Source organism: Procambarus clarkii, chromosome 5 (assembly GCF_040958095.1).
Source record: "Procambarus clarkii isolate CNS0578487 chromosome 5, FALCON_Pclarkii_2.0, whole genome shotgun sequence".
Classification (NCBI taxonomy): domain Eukaryota; kingdom Metazoa; phylum Arthropoda; class Malacostraca; order Decapoda; family Cambaridae; genus Procambarus; species Procambarus clarkii.
Window position 1 is genome coordinate 48,452,044 of NC_091154.1, and position 16,132 is coordinate 48,468,175.

The 16,132-nt window shown below is 38.1% G+C and overlaps 1 long non-coding RNA gene across 1 annotated transcript in view; it reads right to left on the minus strand.

Annotated features, from left to right (window-relative positions):
- Positions 1-5,035, minus strand: part of LOC138350844 (uncharacterized) — a 41,149-nt gene extending 36,114 nt beyond the window's left edge. Inside the window, exons 1-2 of the long non-coding RNA XR_011222294.1 lie at positions 4,877-5,035; positions 732-848 (exon numbers count right to left, since the gene is read on the minus strand). This is a non-coding gene — a long non-coding RNA (uncharacterized lncRNA). The remainder of the gene's footprint in view (positions 1-731; positions 849-4,876) is intronic.
- Positions 5,036-16,132: the final 11,097 nt, after the last annotated feature.

A 16,132-nucleotide genomic window follows, 5' to 3' on the forward strand; every position in this document is an offset into this window, starting at 1 on the left:
CTATGTACAAAATAGTAACAGGAATTGATAAAATCGATAGGGAAGATTTCCCGAGACCTGGAACTTCAAGAACTTAAGGACATAAATTTAAACTAACTAAACAAAGATGCCTAAGAAATATACAAAAATTTTCTTTCGCATACAGAGTGGTACACGGTTGGAACAAGTTAAGTGAGAAGGTGGTGGCGGCCAAGACCGTCAGTAGTTTCAAAGCATTATGTGACAAAGAGTGCTGGGTAGACGGGACACCACGAGCGTAGCTCTAATCCTGTAACTACACTTAGGTAATTACATATGGTGTCAGCAAGCTTACCGTCGAAACACACACAAACAGCCTGCCTATTATTCAAGGCCTTCTCTGAGTACTCTTTATTTTCTTCTCTGAGGCTATGGGTCCCTAATCTTGCACCAGAGGTGGTACAACTTTTAAGTTTTTAACTACTGCACTGAGCACCTGATTTTGGCAAAGACTTCTTAGTGCAATTGTCAAGGACATAGTTCTGGTATTTTTTTGTTTATAAATATTCAGGTATAGTTAATGTCAAAATGTTTCAAAACTCAACAATTTATATTTCAAAACAAAAAAAGTAATGAAAACATTACAAAACATTAAAATATAGCCTAATTAATTAATAATAAAACAGCACAACTCTCAGAATGCCTAAAGGTGCTTTGAGCAATGAAGTAGTTAATTTTATATATATAATATTATATATATAATATATATTTACCTGTGACTACTGCTTAGCGAAAATTTGATCTCTGTGAAAATTGGTCTCGTCATTGCTAGGAGATATTTTAAGACCATGATTTGCTGTGGATGGCACTGTAGTCTTCAAGTCATCAATCTAAAAATAGAGGTAATCTTTTAAAATGTAAATTTTGTATAAAAAAATGCAAAAATAAATTGCAAGAATAATATGAAGTTATTATACAATTTTTTTAATTATTTAAATATTTGTGAGACATTATTAAGAAATGTATGAAGTACAGATTCTCTAAGACCTGATATGTATCTGCTTATGTTCCACCACATTACATTCAGGGCTGAAGAGAAAACACAGCCAGTAAAGTAATGATCACTTAGGATGGACTGGGATGTTACATGTAGGTGGGGGCTAAGCTGCGTGAGGCTAGGATGCCCAGCCTGCCTTGTCAAGGCTGGGCTGGGCTAGGCAACACTAGGAAGGAGTCAACAAATCTCTGGAGTTATCTTGAGATGATTTCGGGGCTTTTTTTAGTGTCCCCACGGCCCGGTCCTCGACCAGGCCTCCAACCCCAGGAAGCAGCCCGTGACAGCTGACTAACACCCAGGTACCTATTTTACTGCTAGGTAACAGGGGCATAGGGTGAAAGAAACTCTGCCCATTGTTTCTCGCCGGCGCCTGGGATCGAACCCAGGATCACAAGTCCAGCGTGCTGTCCGCTCGGCCGACCGGCTCCCTTAGTGCCATACTTTTCCTGATATCCTTAAAAAAGCAAGAATGATGCCATTTTATAAAGGAGGCGAGACAGCAGACATAAACAATTAAATAAAAATATCAAATCTACTTATACTTTCAAAAATATTTGATTTTTTTTTTTTTTACAAACATATCTCTTCCTACTTTGTAAAATTCAACATGAATACAAAAACACACACACACATTCCTAGGAAGCAGCCCATAGCAGCTGTCTAACTCCCAGGTACTTATTTACTGTTAGGTGAACCAGATATAGAGAATAACCACAAAATGCTATCTTTATAAGAACTATCTTGTAAAGCCACTAGTACGCGCAGCATTTCAGGCAGGATATATATAATATATATATATATATATATATATATATATATATATATATATATATATATATATATATATATATATATATATATATATATATATATATATATATATATATATATATATATATTATGAATACATACATACAGGACAAAGAGCCAGAGCTCAACCACCGCAAGCATAACTAGGTGAGTACACACACACACAATATGTATATATATATATATATATATATATATATATATATATATATATATATATATATATATATATAGATATATATATATATATATATATATATATATATATATATATATATATATATATATATATATATATATATATATATATATATATATATTGGTAGCAGTCTTTCCTGTAGACATATATTATTAAATATGACCGAAAAAGTAAGATTAATAATTCTAACACGAATTTTCTCGATCTTTCTTACGTTTCTTTTTACTGTTGATGGTAATTCAAAGATCAATTCTCCAAAATTCATTTTTATTTCTAGTCTGACGTGACACTTGAGCGCGTTTCGTAAAACTTATTACATTTTCAAAGACTTTAGTTTACACAAACACACACAACTTTAACTGAATAGAGCTAAACATCTTTCAAGTTTTTATACCTACATTTGGGTGAAGTGATATGTTACAATAGTTTTGGATGAGGTGAAAATAAACTTTTAACACAAGACAGAACACGAAACAATGAAACAGGTATTAAAAGTAGGTAACTGGAGAAGGCCTATTTTTATTGGCCCATATTTCTTGATGCTTCTATATTGGAGCGGAGTCTTGAAATGGGTAGAATATAGTTGTGCATTAATTGGCTGTTGATTGCTGGTGTTGACTTCTTGATGTGTAGTGCCTCGCAGACGTCGAGCCGCCTGCTATCGCTGTATCTATCGATGATTTCTGTGTTGTTTGCTAAGATTTCTCTGGTGATGGTTTGGTTGTGGGAAGAGGCTATATGTTCCTTAATGGAGCCCTGTTGCTTATGCATCGTTAAACGCCTGGAAAGAGATGTTGTGGTCTTGCCTATATACTGAGTTTTTTGAGGCTTACAATCCCCAAGAGGGCATTTGAAGGCATAGGCGACGTTGGTCTCTTTTAAAACGTTCTGCTTTGTGTCTGGAGAGTTTCTCATGAGTAGGCTGGCCATTTTTTTGGTTTTATAGTAAATTGTCAGTTGTATCTTCTGATTTTTGTCCGTAGGGATAACGTTTCTACTGACAATATCTTTCAGGACCCTTTCCTCTGTTTTATGGGCTGTGGAAAAGAAGTTCCTGTGAAATAGTCTAATAGGGGGTATAGGTGTTGTGTTAGTTGTCTCTTCAGAGGTTGTATGGCGTTTCACTTACCTTCTTATGATGTCTTCCATGAAACCATTGGAGAAGCCGTTGTTGACTAGGACCTGCCTTACCCTACAGAGTTCTTCGTCGACTTGCTTCCATTCTGAGCTGTGGTTGAGGGCACGGTCGACATAAGCGTTAACAACACTCCTCTTGTACCTGTCCGGGCAGTCACTGATTGCATTCAGGCACATTCCTATGTTTGTTTCCTTAGTGTAGAATGCAGTGTGGAAAACTCCGCTCCTTTCCATGACTGTTACATCTAGAAAGGGCAGCTTCCCATCCTTCTCCATCTCGTAAGTGAAACGCAACACAGAATTCTGCTCAAATGCCTCCTTCAGCTCCTGCAGATGTCTGACATCAGGTACCTGTGTAAAAATGTCGTCAACATACCTGCAGTATATGGCCGGTTTCAAGTTCATGTCGACTAAGACTTTTTGCTCGATGGTACCCATGTAGAAGTTTGCAAACAGGACACCTAGGGGAGAAGTCATGGCGACCCCATCTACTTGCTTATACATGTGTCCATCCGGGCTCAAGAAGGGTGCCTCTTTAGTACAAGCTTGGAGTAGTTTCCTTAGAATGTTTTCTGGTATGTCAAGAGGAGTACAGGCCGGATTACGGTACACTCTGTCGGCTATCATCCCGATTGTTTCATCCACAGGTACGTTGGTAAACAGAGATTCTACGTCCAACGAGGCTCTTATCCCTGTGGCCCGTGTTCCCCGCAGCAAGTCAACAAATTCCTTTGGAGACTTCAGGCTGAAGGCGCGAGGGACATAAGGAGTCAGCAAGCCGTTGAGTCGTTTCGCCAGTCTGTACGTGGGTGTGGGTATCTGGCTGATGATTGGCCGAAATGGGTTTCCAGGCTTGTGTGTCTTGACATTTCCAAACGCATATCCAGGTTTATATTCCCCAATAATCTTTGGCAGGTGGAGTCCAGATTTCTTGGCGTTCACAGTTTCGATCAATTTGTTGACCTTTGCTTTCAGTTCGGCTGTAGTGTCCTTCGTTACCCTTTGGAATTTAGTTTGGTCAGAGAGTATGAGGTTCATTTTCGCCAGATATTTGTCTTTTTTAAGAATGACGTATATTGGCGACTTGTCGCCTCTCCTGACAACTATCTCCTTGTTCTCACGAAGGCTCTTGGCTGACGCTTTGAGCTCGGGGGACAGTATGGTGCTTCTGTAGTTACCTCGATTCTTTCCTCCTTCCGCAATAAGTTCTGCTTGTAAGGTATCTTTGGTGGTGACCTTCTTTTGTGCTTCGAGGTCGAATATGTCGTCCAACAGAATCTCCAACTCCACTTTCTGGGCCATCTCACTCATCAGATATACAAGGCAGAAAATGAAATCAAAGACAACAAAGTGCAACTACTTCATGCTACAAACGAATGGAGAAACAGCAACATCAACGAACGTCTCCGTACTCGCATTAAACAACACCTCGACATCCTCACAGACCGACATCACCTCAGCACTGAAACAAGGATAATCAAGAAACTAACAACGTTATATGGAGGACCTATGGCAATTCCACGACCAAGAGATGGCTTCCTGAACCTTGCAGGAATCAACCTCACTGAGGACCAAGTCACTCTCCTAAATCTGGGTATAAACTGTCACGAAACTGTCGCTCTCGGAACGCCAGGCGAGTGTCCTACCACTACACCACCTGCTGCAATATTATTATACAAGAAATATTACTTATTATAATCGTAAATACTAAATACCTGGATAACACAGGTGGCCTGTTGTTGTGTTGATTTACAGGTGACGATGATCGTGGGATCGGATGCGAGCCACCTGCACCATGCTTTCTAAGGTGTCCATCTCATAACAAAAACAAATCCGTGCATTCATACACAAACAGAGACCCCGTGGTTATTCGAATACTTGCAATTCTTTTACTTAAAATAATAACAATTAGATTAATAATAATTAACATAATTTTTACTCAAGATTCACAAAAATCATTAATACTATTTTCAAAAAAATTTAAAAGACATCTAAAAACAGATATACAGACTTTGTGTGATATTTATTTCAACATTATATATTAATAGAATGTTGTAACTATTATTTTTAAATATTAGGTAGTTGCCAGCTACGTATATCGCATATAAACGTTGCAAAAAGATTTTTTTTTTTTTGAGATATATACAAGAGTTGTTACATTTTTGTACAGCCACTAGTATGCATCGCGTTCCGGGCAAGTCCTTAATCCTATGGTCCCTGGAATACGATCCCCTGTCGCGAAGAATCGTTTTTTCATCCAAGTACACATTTTACTGTTGCGCTAAACAGAGGCTACAGTTAAGGAATTGCGCCCAGTAAATCCTCCCCGGCCAGGATACGAACCCATGACATAGCGCTCGCGGAACGCCAAGCGAGTGTCTTACCACTACACCACGGAGACTGCTAAATTTTATTTTCTTTTATTTATTATTTATTTATTTATTTATTTATTATAAATTCAGATTTTTAGATTGAATTAACACATTACACATTTATGGAGTAATTAACAACAAAACAATCTTTATTTTCATTGCAGAACATATATCAGAGCATACTAGTGACTCATACATTTAAAATAGTGTGATTTTTAAACAATTCGGTTGTAAACCCGCAGAACCGCCTGAAATAATTCATTTTTTTTAAATTCCATATATAATCATTAATAATTTTCGGCAGCTATCGAGGTTCTCCATAGGTAAATTCCTGTACTCTAACAAGATGCTACTTGCTGTTTAGCTGTTTAAATTCTTGGAAAATCGTAATGACCAGCGACATAAAATATAACAATGAAATAGTAGCTGGTAAGTGTAGGTGAACGAAAAATTAAATTCCGAATTGATTAGATGTTTTCCTAAATATAAAGATCGACCTGAAGGAATTTTATGAATTATGGACTAATTAAGCAAAAAAAATAAGTAATTTTACTTGAAGAACAGATACCAGAGAATAGTTAGTGAGTACATTTATATTGTATAATGGGAGAAAACCCCTGGTAGCCGCGAATTAAAATAACCACCTACATTAATTGATAACTAGGAAATAGTATCTGGAAACTTTATCTGAACGAAAACACAATACCAATTTGTTTAGATGTTTTTCTTAATATAAAGATCAACAGTAAGGAATCTTATTCATTATGAACAAATTAAAAAAAAAAAAACGATAATTTTCATTGAGGACCATATATTAGAGCATACTTAGGCACTTATATATTAAAAGTATTGTGTATTTTGAACCATATGGGTTGTAAACAAACAGAAGTTTGCCCGAAACGCATTGCGTAATAGTGGCTTTAGGCATTGTATGTACTAGCTCTATCTATATATCAATCCATTAATGTAACATCACTTGTATGTATATACCTTACCTGAATAAACATCTGAATCTGAACATCAGAACGGCCTACCCGAAAAGTCGTAACATAAAATGTTGCATATGTTTGCTAATTTATTATTTGAAATATGATTATTATTAACTTACGACAACTATAGAGGGTTTCCCATTAGTTGAATTACTGTAGTCTGACTAAATGCTTATACAAAACCTATATAAATCCTGGGAAAGTCACAATGACCAGCGACATTAAAGCATAGAGGGTTAAATAGTAACAGGCAACTGTCGGCGAACGAAAAATTCGTTTCCAAATTTATTAGATGTTTTCCTAAATATAAAGATCGATAGGCTGGAATTTTCTGGATTATGGCCTAATTAAGGCAAAAATACATATATTTTTACTTGAAGAACAAATATCAGAGCATAGTCAGTGAGTTATAGAATAATAAGAGTGTGGTATTTCATTGTATAACAAGAGATAGTCCATGGAAGCGATAATAGACGTAGTTTTACACAAAATAACGTCCAAAAACAGCCGTAGAATCAAACGGCAAATGTTGACGTTCTTTTTAAGAGGACAGGTTGGGGAAGGAGGCAGGCAGGCAGGCTGGGAAGGAAGCAGGCAGGCAGGAAGCGATATATGGGTGTTGAAGTGAACCGTGAACCACGTGACCTTTGAGAGTGTGTATGGGTTTGGGGTGGGGGGAGATGTGGGAATACTGTTGAATGAGGTAGTTGATGACATAGCGAAGAGAGCCACTGAAAAAACTCTTGTTGATGTTGTATGTCAGTTAACCTTGAAACAAATAAAAACAAGACTCAAGGTGATTCAGGAGGGTGAAGAAATGATAAAGAGAATGGCAATGGTGGACAGTAGTAACACACTTAAGAATTATTCAATAATAAATACAAATTCGTCCTTCACTTATGGTAAAGGAAAGTCTACTTGGAAGGATTCAATTTACATGAGATTACGATTAGGATATAAATATATCTGGCAATACGGTGTTGATGTCAGTGAAAAAGATAAGGAGTGTAAATTATGTAGTATGCCGTCCGCCCACACCTTAGAACATTATGTATTAGAGTGTCACCTTATTGAAAAATATAGAAATAAGGAAATAAATAGTGTACCACATCAAATTGTTTGGATGTGTGATAATGGTATAATAGACAGTATACTTAGGAGCTACAAGAATTTTGCCCCAAGAATGTAACAATTATATGCTGTACTTGCTGTATGCAATGTTAAATGGGATTTTTGTACTGCTATATGTCTATTTGTACTCACTGAATTTGTGCGCCCCTTGAGGGACTTGAAGTAGAGGGGGGTAGAAATAGCCTAAGCTACTCTATCCCTTTGAGATGTATTTATTGCTTATCTCACTAAACATACTTGAACTTGAACTTGTGGGGGGAGAGGGGGAGGTGTGTTGGTGGTGGGGGAGGGACCGGCTGATTCCGTAAGCCTAACCACACTCCACAGACCTGTGACCCAGATTTGTTTCTTAAATGTACAGTACATCATCATATATTTTAGGCAGGATGTGCCTGCAGGCTGGCAGGATGTGCCTGCAGGCTGGCAGGATGTACCTGCAGGCTGGCAGGATGTTCCTGCAGGCTGGCAGGATGTGCCTGCAGGCTGGCAGGATGTTTCTGCAGGATGTTCCTGCAGGCTGGCAGGATGTTCCTGCAGGCTGGCAGGATGTTCCTGCAGGCTGGCAGGATGTTCCTGCAGGCTGGCAGGCAGTTCCTGCAGGCTGGCAGGATGTTCCTGCAGGCTGTCAGGATGTTCCTGCAGGCTGGCAGGCAGGCTGGCAGGATGTTTCTGCAGGCTGGCAGGATATTCCTGCAGGCTGGCAGGAAACATCCAGAGGATGTTTGCCAGACGTCTTAATAATCAGTTAGGAACAATTAAGGACTTTTATAAAGCGGATCAGGACTTCACTTATTGGTGAGTACAAACAAAACACGATCGCATTTATGCCATGAACCTGTCGATTTTTCCCCTAGAGTTTTTTCATAAATTTTTCGGAACAATTTCTTTTTACATTTCTAGTTTATTTTTTCCCCTCTATTTCTCGTATACGAACTTACATGTTAACCGATGGGTCTCGTCCCCAAGGGGTTCGGAAACCAAGTGGTGCTCTGTATCTATGTATTTACGTATGTAGGTTAGCTTAGCATTTTAAAAGCACCGAATCACCTTCTGTGGTTGATTGTTCAATAAACGCTTGAACTATATGTTTAACACATCTCTAACCCTGTCCATGGAGAACAGAAGAAAATGTATATATGCTGGTTAGCATTGTAAATGTGTGGCCACGTCTGTGGTAGAAAAAAAACAAAAAAAAAACAAGGTCGACCAGGGATTGATGACATCATGCACCATTTTATGGACCCCATTGCGGCGAAAGTAAGTACAATTTTTAATTATTATCATATTTCTGTAATCAGGGAAAGGTTTTTAACACATTAAAAAAGAATCCCGATAATTTATTTAGTGCGCATTGGGGTGGGGGTGGTTGCGGTATTTGGAAGGTGAACAGCACAGTGGTTAAGGACTACTTTACAGGTAACTATCCAGAGTATCTTTACCTAACTCTCACTAATTCCAATGATGTTAATGAGATAATCCTATCCTTAAAACAAAGTCTAGCGCCCTTGCTGAGATATCAACTCTAATTTACAAAAAAAGCCTCCAGATTTTTAGCTCGTACTATCGCATTACTCTTCAACAAGTCACTTGAACTCCAAACCTTTCCAGATATTATAAAAAAAAGCGAGAGTAACCCCAGTCCACAAATGGGGTGATCTCACTGATGTCAACAATTTCAGACCTATATCCATTCTGCCAAACTTGTCACATATATTTGAAAACTAATCTACAAGCAGCTTTACTTTTATCTAGCCAAACACAATATATTTAGCTCTTGCCAATACGGCTTCAGACCCAAAAAATGCACTAACGATACACTTAATAGTATGATTAACTTGATACATGCAGCTCTTTATAATAATGAGTACCCTGTTGGTTTATTTGTTGACCTACGAAAGGCTTTTGACACTGTCAACTACGAAAACCTTCTTCTTAAATTACATCATTACGGAATCTGAGGTCACTCCTGCCAATACCTTCAGTCTTACCTTACTGACAGGCTCCAGTATGTTTCTGTGAATAATTCTATTTCTTCCGCCCTACCCATCAACATTGGTGTTCCACAGGGTAGCATACTTGGCCCTCTCCTCTTTCTCCTCTACATTAAAGACCTTCCAAATGCTTCTCAACACCTCAAATCAATCTTATTTGCTGATGACCCAACCTTCATTTTCTCCAGTCCAGACCCTATTGCCCATGAATGTCACAAGGAATACTGAACTTAACACTTTGTGCGGATCAGGATTCCGCCCGGAGTCCTGTTTCGCCTACCCGCTTCCGCGATGTGGACATAAAATGTCCTGAAAAAATATTTGTATAAAATTCAATTTTAATCCGATTTACTTTGGGTTTGTTTCAAACTGTGCGCCATGAGGCTCTCTTTCTCACCACTAGGCTGCATGGTACAATAAGTTCATGAAAGGTGTGGACCACTTCGATCAAATGGTATTACAGTACCATTTTACCAGGAAAACTCACAAGTGGACCTAAAAGATAACGTTTTATTTCCTGCAAATGGCTTTGCATAATGCCTTTGTTTTGTACAAATGCAACACAACTGATCAAAAAAAGCTAACATTGCTACAGTTCCACGAGGTGGCAAATTGGGCCCTATTGTGCTGGGACCCAGAAGATTGGCCTCAAACAGCAACAGTATCTCAACACTTGCGGCACGCTCCAGACATAAATGATGACACAGGTCCTGCCTATGCTGACGCCATGCAAACTCCTGGACCATCTGGTGTGAGGCGGCCCTTGTTCACTTCAACACCTCAAGCTGAAGCAGCAACCGAATCAGAACCCGAGATGTCTGGCACACTGCCATTTGACGAGATGGTTTTGTCAGATGACTCTGACTCAAATGTTGAACCTCCAGCGATTCAGTTGATTCTGAAAATCGCATGAACTACAAACTGAAACGAGTATTTTGATACCAGAATGAACACTGTATCACATAAACTGCCATAAGTAGACTCGAACCTTCATAGATTTTTTTTGGGTGTAGCGTGTGTCTGCATGAGTGTCCCAAACGGGTTGCAGATGGGTGACTTTAGCCGTTTATACTGGTAATGTATTTTGTATTTTGATACCAGAATGATCACTGTATCACATAAACTGCCATAAGTAGACTCGAACATTCATAGATTTTTTTTTGGGTGTAGCGTGTGTCTGCATGTGTGTCCCAAACGGGTTGCAGGTGGGTGACTTTAGCCGTTTATACTGGTAATGCTTCCCCCATATCATGTATTATATGCATATGTCTGTTTAGGGAATTTTATTCCGATCAATGTACAACCAAAAATAACTGTGTGCAACAAGTATAAACTTGACAAACATAACAAAAGTAAAAACATTTCGTGTGTGTTTGACGCTCACTGATATGTTCCAGCGTGTTTTTATATTTGGCGCTATTCTATCTTATGCTTTGTTGATCTTTTTTACCTACGGGCTCATAGAACATTCTATTGCGAACACATTGACACAAAAATGAATGACGTACATAAAATAATAATGTTAGGACAGTGAAATAAGTATAAACTTTCAAAGCGCCGTATCGCACATGTGTCGTCCCGTCACCGATACCGGGTAACAATTTCACCACTTCCCACACTCTTGCGGGTGGGCCGCGATCATTATTCTACGTTTATATTCATATCACCGTGTTGGGAATTTCATTGCGAGTCCATTGATACCAAAATTAACGCTGTAGGACAAGTGTGGAGGTGATAACATCCCAAGAGTAAAAACATTTTGTTGCTGTTGGGCGCTCACGGCGAGTCATCTTCGTAGTTATTTATTTGGTGCTGGTATCCCTATACGTTTTGTGACTTTGTTTACTGATGTTCTTCTAGAGAATTTTATTGCGAACACGTTGGTACCAAAATGAAATACGTAGCTCGAGAACTAAGGTCAGGAGAGTAAAAAGAGTATACACATTTTTGTTTTTACGCTTAAGCGACAAAAACGCCGCGCGCACATACCGCTTTTTTTTTACCTTTGCCGGGCGCGCGAAAGTGTTAATAAAGTCCATCTTTGACTAACTGCTAACAAACTCACCCTCAACATTGACAAAACTTTCTATATTTTATTTGGAAATAAATCCTCAAATCAAATTAATCTAAGAATAAACAATATCCAGATCAGTAACAAAGTAGATGGCAAATTCCTTGGTGTTCTCATTGATCACAAGCTAAATTTCCAGGGACACATTCTAAATACAGCAAAAAAAAGTTTCTAAAGCTGGTGGCATTCTTTCCAAGATCAGATATGATGTACCTCGCCCTGCCCTGGTGATGCTCTATTACTCTCTCATCTATCCTTATCTCAATTATGGTATTTGTACTTGGGGTTCTACTACCCAAAATCATTTACGTCCTCTAATTACTCAACACAAAGCTGCTATTAGAACAATATCTAACTCTAGCCCCAGGCAACACTTGGTATCCTTACTCAAATCTTTGAATATGTTAGATATTAAGTCACTGCACATCCTCTCATGTGTAGATTAGATAGATTTTTATTCAGGTAAAGGTACGTACATTGAAGATGAGTTACAAACATAATGTTGGAATTTAAAGATAGAGCTAGTACATACAATACCTAAAGCCACTAGTACGTATAGCGTTTCGGGCAAGGTGATGGGGGGGGGGGGGAGAAACACTTAGACTAAAACTAAAACTAAAATTCAACAAAACTTATAATACAACACACAACATTCTTAATCTAACATATAATTTTAAGTAGGTAAAATCTAGCAAAATTTTAAGTGATAACAGGTAAATGACAAGGGGAAAAAAATGTGATGAGAGAGATTAGTAGGTATATTAGAAAACATTGGTAGCTCTGATTTCATAGACAACTTGATTGGTAATTTAACAAAGATTAATAGGCACAATACAGCATATTGATAGCACATATAAGAAGACAGTACGGTCACAATGGTAAAGTTTTTTGGATTAGGTATATAAAGATTGGGGTATTGGGTAGCACTAGTGTCGGGGTGTCTCTCTCTCTCTCTCTCTATCCGGTCACCACCAAGTATTAGTAGTGATAACCGTTACTTACTGTAGCCCCACGAGTCTTCACTCAATCCTCACGGTGCCACTGTTCACCAGGAGAGTCCCTCAGTCTATCTCCGGCTGGCCTCGTAGCCTAAGACGAGTGAGAACACGATCACTTCTCTTGATCATGTGCCCGCCCTGACAGAGGGCTCTACCGCTCACTAAAGGTCGCCAACTGGTGTTTTCCGTGTCCAGTAACACCTCAGTGGAATAGTAGTGGTAATATAGTAGTAGTGGTGGCCCAAGGGAAAACTAATCAATTTGGTAACAGGTAAGTATATGTTTAAATCACTCTCTCTCGCAGATAGTCTGAATAGCAACAAAGTAATGGAGGGATAACACGAACACAAAGGTGGTTTTGTAGTTTACTTAAAAGATTAAAGAATCATAACTCTGGATCAACAACATGGCGAAGGAATAAATGAGCAGCCTCTCCTCGTAGGCTTCTTCAGTCAGGCCTCGTAGCCTGGTGGACAGCACGCAGGACTCGTAATTCTGTGGCGCGGGTTCGATTCCTGCACGAGGCAGAAACAAATGGGCAAAGTTTCTTTCACCCTGAATGCCCCTGTTACCTAGCAGTAAATAGGTACCTGGGACTTAGTCAGCTGTCACGGGCTGCTTCCTGGGGGTGGAGGCCTGGTCGAGGACCGGGCCGCGGGGATACTAAAAGCCCCTAAATCATCTCAAGATAACCTCTCTGTCTCTTCACAAATCTGGAACACTCCGGAATGGCAACACTCCCAGTTGACGTGCGTTCCCACCCTCCACATGGTGTTATTGAACTTTTGGCAACTCACGAGATGCCACGCCCACTCACTTTCCTCACTGTACTCACTATACTCACACTGCTCACTATTGGAGTGAGGTGCCTATTATTCCTTTGTGTTCACAGTATATCACAACACTGGCATAAACACAGTTGACCACTAGACATATGAATATACTATTTAATAACTCCAGTGTATATATATTATCCTGGCCGGGGAGGATTTACTGGGCGCAAATTCTTAACTGTAGCCTCTGTTTAACGCAACAGTAAAATGTGTACTTGGATGAAAAAACGATTCTTCGCGGCAGGAGATCGTATTCCAGGGACCTGCCCGAAACGCTACGCGTACTAGTGGCTGTACAAGAATGTAACAACTCTTGTATATATCTCAAAAAAAAAAATATATATATATAGTTCACTTCATCAGTATTTGTATTAACGAGGTGATACTAGGCACACAGCCTTACACTACTAAATTGTACATTTATGTATATATATCCTCTGGCACAAACTTATTATATAAATGACACGTAAATATAAATGTCCTCGTCACAGTAATCTCTTCACCAAAACCACAGGTGCAATCACACACCACATATATATATATATATATATATATATATATATATATATATATATATATATATATATATATATATATATATATATATATATATATATATATATATATATATATATGTCGTACCTAGTAGCCAGAACGCACTTCTCAGCTTACTATGCAAGGCCCGATTTGCCTAATAAGCCAAGTTTTCATGAATTATTTGTTTTTCGACTACCTAACCTACCTAACCTAACCTAACCTAACTTTTTCGGCTACCTAACCAAACCTAACCTATGAAGATAGGTTAGGTTAGGTTAGGTAGGGTTGGTTAGGTTCGGTCATATATCTACGTTAATTTTAACTCCAATAAAAAAAAATTGACCTCATACATAACGAAATGGGTAGCTTTATCATTTCATAAGAAAAAAATTAGAAAAAATATATTAATTCAGGAAAACTTGGCTTATTAGGCAAATCAGGCCTTGAATAGTAGGCCAAAAAGTGAGTTCTGGCTACTAGGTACGACATATATATATATATATATATATGTCGTACCTAGTAGCCAGAACGCACTTCTCAGCCTACTATGCAAGGCCCGATTTGCATAATAAGCCAAGTTTTCATGAATTAATTGTTTTTCGACTACCTAACCTAACCTAACCTAACTTTTTCGGCTACCTAACCTAACCTAACCTATAAAGATAGGTTAGGTTAGGTTAGGTAGGGTTGGTTAGGTTTGGTCACATATCTACGTTAATTTTAACTCCAATAAAAAAAAATTGACCTCATACATAATGAAATGGGTAGCTTTATCATTTCATAAGAAAAAAATTAGAGAAAATATATTAATTCAGGAAAACTTGGCTTATTAGGCAAATCGGGCCTTGAATAGTAGGCTGAGAAGTGCGTTCTGGCTATTAGGTACGACATATATATATATATATATATATATATATATATATATATATATATATATATATATATATATATATATATATATATATATATATATATTTATATATATATATATATATATATATATATATTTATATATATATATATATATATATATATATATATATTTATATATATATATATATATATATATATATATATATATATATATATATATATATATATATATATATATATATATATATATTATTAAATATGACCGAAAAAGTAAGATTAATAATTCTATTAGAATTATATATATTAATAGAATTATTAATCTTACTTTTTCGGTCATATTTAATAATATATGTCTACAGGAAAGACTGCTACCAAAATATACTAATATATATATATATATATATATATATATATATATATATATATATATATATATATATATATATATATCTCGTGAGAGCTGTATAGCATCTCCCTTCACAACTGTGTCTAACTAGAAACATAGACATTGGTGAGCCCAGGTCACAACATAGAAGATACTCTGGCTAATAGCTAACTATAGGGGAATGGGAGGGAAAACTGAATTACCTACTTCCACCATCAATGATGTGGACTTATCCTCTGTTGAGGGTTAAATTGAAGCTCCTGGTCCCGGCTCATGACTTGCTGTAGGAAACACCCCCACGCACACTGATGCTCTTCCCATAGGAACTCAACTAACATCCAAAAACGCGTCTTCTCCATACTACTTCTCTCTGCAGACTCCGTGCTCCTCCACAACCTCTTGAAGGGTTGGAGTCGGTATCCTGGCCATCGCCTCCTCCTCACAACTACGTTTGCAGTCCTTACTCCCGGCTGCAGTCGTTCGTATTCCCAGCTAGTTTGTTCTTCTCCTTCCTCCCGGTGAACTGGCCCAGCCGCTATGTCATCACCCGACTGGTGAAACTGTACAGTCGTCCCTGACGTCACTGCCCAGACTTCACTCTTGCTAAGCACCTGTCACTGGAGCACTTGTTTCCCGTCAATTCCTTCTTCTGTCCGCTTCACGGAGTTCAGGAAGACCTCACAGGATGCTTGCAGACCACTGGTGATGTGTATATCCACCGGAGAGGGGCGTAAACTGTCAGACTGACAGAACCCCCTATCGCACGTCCGCCCTTCACGACGTGTTGTATC